Genomic DNA, 6,294 nt, shown 5'->3' with positions numbered 1-6,294 from the left:
TCAGGTACTATGCGAGCTTCTGGGAAACAACAAAACAAAATGCCCATTTTCCATTTCCTTAAACAAAAACACAACCCTAATACACACATCTTCTAAAACATCTTTGTGGCTGGGGTTGGAGAGATCCCTTTATGTAAAGCAGGAATCCTGAGAGCATGACCATGCTCTGTGACTCACCTGTAAAGAACTCTGTCACTTTGCAAGAGTGAATAATACAGGGAGTGCGTTGAGGTTCCCAATGCCAGCTCTTCCTGGATATGCATCTGTGTAGCTGTCAGAGCTGCCAGCACTGTCAGCGTATGGTGACACCAGGATGGGGCTTGGTGTGGGAACATACGGTTCCTAGAGTTTGCCCTGTTGGCCTCCTATGGGGTGGCCTCTGTCCTGCTTTCCAAAAATCTTCCTCCTGCTAGTCTGAAGCCAGGGTAATGAGGCTACAATTATTTACTTTGAAAATTTTGACTCTATTCCAGTTAAATCTTTTTTTTTTACGTTTATTTATTTATTTTGAGAGAGAGAGAGCGCGTGCAAGTGGGGGAGGGGCAGAGAGAGAGAGGGAGAAAGAAAGAGAATCCGGAGCAGGCCCCACACTGTCAGTGCGGAGCTCCATGCAGGGCTCAAACTCACCGTGAGATCATGACCTGAGCTGACGTTGGATGCTTAACCGACTGAGCCACCCAGTGGCCCCCCCCAGTTAAATCTTTTGTACATGTTGATAAGTCGTTTGCATTATTAGAAGGGCCAAGGGGCTCCTGCAGTATATTCCTTTTCATTTTATTTTTAATTTATTTTAATTTATTAATTTTTTTCCTTTTCATTTTATTTAAAAGGAATTGATGGGAACTTTTTCACTTTGCATTAAGGAGGAGAATGTGGAAGGGGGAGAGGAGGGTAAAAGAACTAACATTTATTTAGCACTTTCTCTATGTCTGGAAGTTTATGTATGTTGTCTTTGGGGGAACTCAGACTAGACTAAGGTCTGTGAGGCCAAGGCCACGTCTTTACCTATCTATACATGTACTGCAGCAACGAGCACACTGTCTTGTCTATAGTAGATGCTCCATGTGCTGAATGATATGAACATATACACATGACATATGCACATGTCTGTCAATCTATCTACCTAATCTTTGCTAAAGCTCATGTCACTTAAAATTATAATTACCTTGGTCTCAGTGAAAGACCATCCCATAATTTCCATGTCAAGTAATTGGATTTATACTTAACTACCGTGTGATAGCTGCAGAGCTAATTAACTCATTATTATAGTCCTTTGAGCATTTAGATGTCTTCGGTGGTGTAGATTGAATTCATCTGTCGGTTTAATGAAACTAACTTTTTAAATTTTTTTTTTCAACGTTTTTTATTTATTTTTGGGACAGAGAGAGACAGAGCATGAACGGGGGAGGGGCAGAGAGAGAGGGAGACACAGAATCGGAAACAGGCTCCAGGCTCCGAGCCATCAGCCCAGAGCCTGACGCGGGGCTCGAACTCACAGACTGCGAGATCGTGACCTGGCTGAAGTCGGACGCTTAACCGACTGCGCCACCCAGGCGCCCCACTAACTTTTTAATTAAAATGGTTACATTGACCTTATTTTCATTATCCGTAAAACAGAACTTCCCTATCTTCTTATGTAAAATTTGGGCGTTGAAGAGCAGTTGGAGATGAAGCATGCATATTGGAAAGTTGAATGGGTGGAGAGGTAAAGTGTGGTCACATTAGGAAAGTGAATTGGCATCTCAGGTTTCACTTGTCTCTACATGTCTTAACTATTTTGGGTCAGGATTCAGAATTGAGATGAACTAATTGGAGAATGGTTTGATGGACCTGTCCCAAACCTTGGCTCACAATCCTGATGACGTTTCTGGACTTAAGCATTCTTCTTCCTAGAGGTCTTCTAAGCTATTATCTGTAGCTGTCAGTGCATATTCCAAATAGGTCCTGGTAGTTCTTGATGCAACGCACGTCTCTTGTCTCTCTCCTTGCAGTTCACGGATGCTTCAAGTCAAGGGCTGCAGAAATTCATTTGATAAGGGATCATAGAGTAGAAGATCTTGTTGTTGTATGCTAATAGTGAAGTTGCATTAAATGCATATTTAACTTGCATGAAGGAGAGTACAAATTGGAAACATGCCCAAATTGCCATGGTTGATCTCTAGCACGGCTTCTTCTGAAGCTGCCCTAAGTTCTATTACCTCTGAAAATTTGGGGGGCTTTCAAATAAATAAATTATATCCCTTCTTCTCTTAAGTTTCATAGAATGGACAGTTTGTTAGGGGTTTGTGTGTGTGTATGTGTGTGTGTGAATCTCTGTCACCGAATTCTTCCCCAGGTGGGGTTAGTTGAACCTTATTCCAACTCCATTGTTTTACCACCATCAGAATCCTGGTGGGAGGTCTCCATTCCTGAATGGACTAAAACTCTTCCAGTGCTGGCAATGCCAGAATATGCCCTGCATATTCTCTAGTTTATTACTATGTAAGAACATAAATGTACATTCTTATCCATATGTATCTATACCTGACCTCATAAATATGACATCTAGGAGTCAGAATTTTTTTTTTCTTAAATGGGCTTATAAGTGCATTGGTGCATATCATATTCTAATTAAATGCTTTCTAGATGCAATTTTAGATATCAATTATGGGTTTCCTTTCATGTGCAAAAATTAAAGTGTAGATTACACACTAGCAGAAATAAGAGCTCTTTATCTATCAAACACTTAGAAAGCACTTACATGTCCTAGACTCTGTCCTAAATTGCTTTATAACTCATTTCAAATTTATCTCAAACTTATGAGCATTTACTATGTGATTATAAAGACTGTTCTTTATTACCTTATTTCTTATTCTCACAATAATCCTTGAAGATACTTAGCATTATTCCCAATGTTGTGACTACTCCTAAGAAACAGGACCTCCACCGCAAGTCGGGTTTGCATGTCAAGACTAATGATGGCACATACCTACCAAGAGTGTATGAAAAAAGTTCATTACTCACATAATGAGGCTTTCTGGGGGAAATCAGTGTGGCCCCCAAGGAGATTTTAAAAATGGTTTGAGAGAGAGCAAGGAAATGAGACTGGCCTGGGTGTTTTTGGTTTTTGTTGTCCTTGTTGTTGTTTGTTTTTTGGTGGTTAGGGGGTTGGGCCAGGGTGAGGGTTTAGGGAATTTTGAATTTCCCATCAGCATCAAAAGAGGGAGTATCTCAGCTTTGTTACCAGTTGTCCCAGATGTAGGGCAGATGGGGAAGAAGGAGTGAAGCTTAAAAGCTGTCAGTAGTCAAACTTCAAAAAAATGGAGTCAGATTGACTATACCAATTTTACCAATGAAGAAACTGGGATTCTATGATGTGTTTTGAATTAGGCATGACATTTAGATTAATCCTTATATGTGTAATTTAGTCCACATTATTCTGTGGTCACATACTAGGTGCTCATCTTGAAAATGTGCACACCCCTGATCATTGAAGGGGAGTGAGAGACCTAGGAAAGCCAAAACACCATTGCAAATCTATCCATACCAGAGATACTGGAAAAATAACGTAGCTTGGCATGGTAGAAGGAGCGTGGCCTTTTCAATTAGGTTACTGTTTGGCTTTGCCTTGCTTTGCTTTGGTTTTATTCACCTTGATGAGTCTTCGTGATACAGAATACCTCCAGTGACATGGAACTCTAGGAGGCATCTCATTCCATTTTAGGGAGTTTTCTTGGAAAGTTCCTTCTTAAATAATGGCAATTTGCTACATTACGTTTGGTCTATATATACATTCTTTGAACACTGGAATATCAAAGAAGGTTGTCAGGAATTCTAAAGTATGAAGACACGCTGGTCATCTGGAAAAAATATTGAAGAGGGTTTTGGGTGATAGAGAGTAGATACAGGGACAGTAATCAAGCTCTATAGCAACAGGTGAGAGGAAAGCATCATCAGCCTCTTAGAAATCCAAAACACACTGGAAACTACCCCAAATGAGGAAAAAGTTGAAGTACCTAGGACATTCATTGATTACTAGCAATAGTTTTGGTACAATACTGGGATTTGCTATTCAAATGTTGCTTCAATCCTGTCCCAGGAGAGTTTAATTCTCAGACTGGCTCTACATCCTACGATTTTATAAAGCCCTAAAGTAAATGTCTCTTTTGTAATTGTTCTGGCAAAAGTCCTAGGGCTGCCTCTCATTGATCCAAATTGGGTCATGTACGCACATACCTGTCCATGAACCAATCACAGCTTGAATCATAGAACAATCACTCTGATTTGTTAGGCCTGAGCCGCTCATTTGTTCACGCCTGGTGTGTTGTGGTCAGCTTACCTGAACTGCATGGACTGAGAGCATGGGAGAGTAGATACCAAGTCTGAAAACCAAACTGCTGTTCCCAAAAGAGTGAGAAGGTGATGCTGAGCAGGTACAGCAGCAGAGGCTTATGACAAGTCTCCAAAGAGTGACCTCACTCTTCCAGTTTTCATATATTTCTAACTGCGTGAGAACTCAGCATCTTCCTCAGGTGCCAAATTCACTTGGACTATGATGGAAATGGAGACCCTGGATTTTTGCAATGCTTTGCTCTGCTTCCTCTCTCCCTGCTACAAACTTTTCCCACAAACTTTCTTCAGCTTCTGGTCTTAATAGGTTTTCAATAGATGGAAGGGAGATAGGGCTCAAAGCACAGGCTTCCACAGAGATACTGGGACTTCAGGTATGTCACACTGTTAATGAGTCCCAGTGCATAGACCCTAGTGTCAAGGTCTTTAGGCTGTTGATTCAGACCTTCCAGCACATACACGTGCTTTCTCTATGACAGAAAACTGCTACTAACTATATCTTCAGAATTGTTTCATATTTATCATAGGTCATGTGTGTCTCTGATAATAATAGCAGTCATCATTTAATGAATGCTTACAAATGAGTTTTTGGAACATTGCCTATGCATAAGCTGAAAATTGCCTGTGAATTTGGAAATGTGTGCCAGCATTAACCTGACTAGACATGTTATTTTGGTTATAAACCAGTAGGGTTTTATTTTCTTATCCCTCTGTTTGGCTGCATAAAAACTCCTTTGCTCTAAGCCACTCAACTGTAGATACAGAAGTCCTCTTTCTCTATTCTTTCCCATAACCTCAGCAGGGTAACATCTAAACTGGAGATAAGATGGAGATAAAGGTAGAATTTATAAGCTACAGGGAAAATGATGTGTTCTACCTGTTCGTCATATAGTAAATAATGTAGTATGTATACTATATAAACTATAAAAATCACACACATGCATAAATATACATTATATATGTTATATATTATATATAATTTCCTTTGCTTCCAAGCTTTAAGTTTGTGGTGTGTCTGTGATTTTAACCAATTTATCTTGCCTTTCCTGATGTATCTCTTAAGAACTTACAGGGGAATCCAAATAGATGACTAGTGTAAAGTAAATTTAAAGTGCTTAATGGAAAAAAAACAAAGTACTTGACCATCAATATTCTTTTTTTTCTTTTTTTAATTCAAAGGGCAAATTATTTTTTAAATTGTATTTATTTATATTCAAGTTAGTTAGCATACAGTGTAGTATTGGTTTCAGGAGTAGAACCCAGTGATTCATCACTTACGTATAACACCCAGGGCTCATCCCAACAAGTGCCCTCCTTAATGCCCATCATCCATTTACCCCCTCCCCCCACCTTCCCTCCAGCAACCCTCAGTTTGTTCTTTGTATTAAGAGTCTCTTACGGTTTTCCTCCCTCTCCATTTATATCTTATTTTTCCTTCCCTTCCCCTATGTTCATCTCCTGTGTTTCTCAAATTCCACATATGAGTGAAATCATATGATATTTGTCTTTATCTTACTGACTTATTTCACTTAGCATAATATCCTCTGGTTCCATCCATGTTGTTGCAAATGGCAATATTTCATTCTTTTTGATTGCTGAATAATAACCATTGTATGTATATACCACATCTTCTTTATCCATTCATCAGTCGATTGACATTTGGGCTCTTCCCATACTTTGACTATTGTTGGCAGCATTGCTTTAAACATTGGGGTGCATGTGCCCCTTCAAATCAGCATTTTTGTATCCTTTGGATAAATACCTAGTAGTGCAATTGCTGGGTCATAGGGTAATATTATTTTTAATTTTTTGAGGAAACTCCATACTGTTTTCCAGAGTGGCTGCACCAGTGTGCATTTCCACCAACAGTGCAAAAGGGTTCCCCTTTCTCCTCATCCTCTCCAACATCTGTTGTTTTCTGAGTTAATTTTAGCCATTCTGATAGGTGTGAGGTGGTATCTCATT

Source organism: Panthera tigris, chromosome B4 (assembly GCF_018350195.1).
Source record: "Panthera tigris isolate Pti1 chromosome B4, P.tigris_Pti1_mat1.1, whole genome shotgun sequence".
Taxonomy (NCBI): domain Eukaryota; kingdom Metazoa; phylum Chordata; class Mammalia; order Carnivora; family Felidae; genus Panthera; species Panthera tigris.
Note: the sequence above shows the minus strand (reverse complement) of the source record.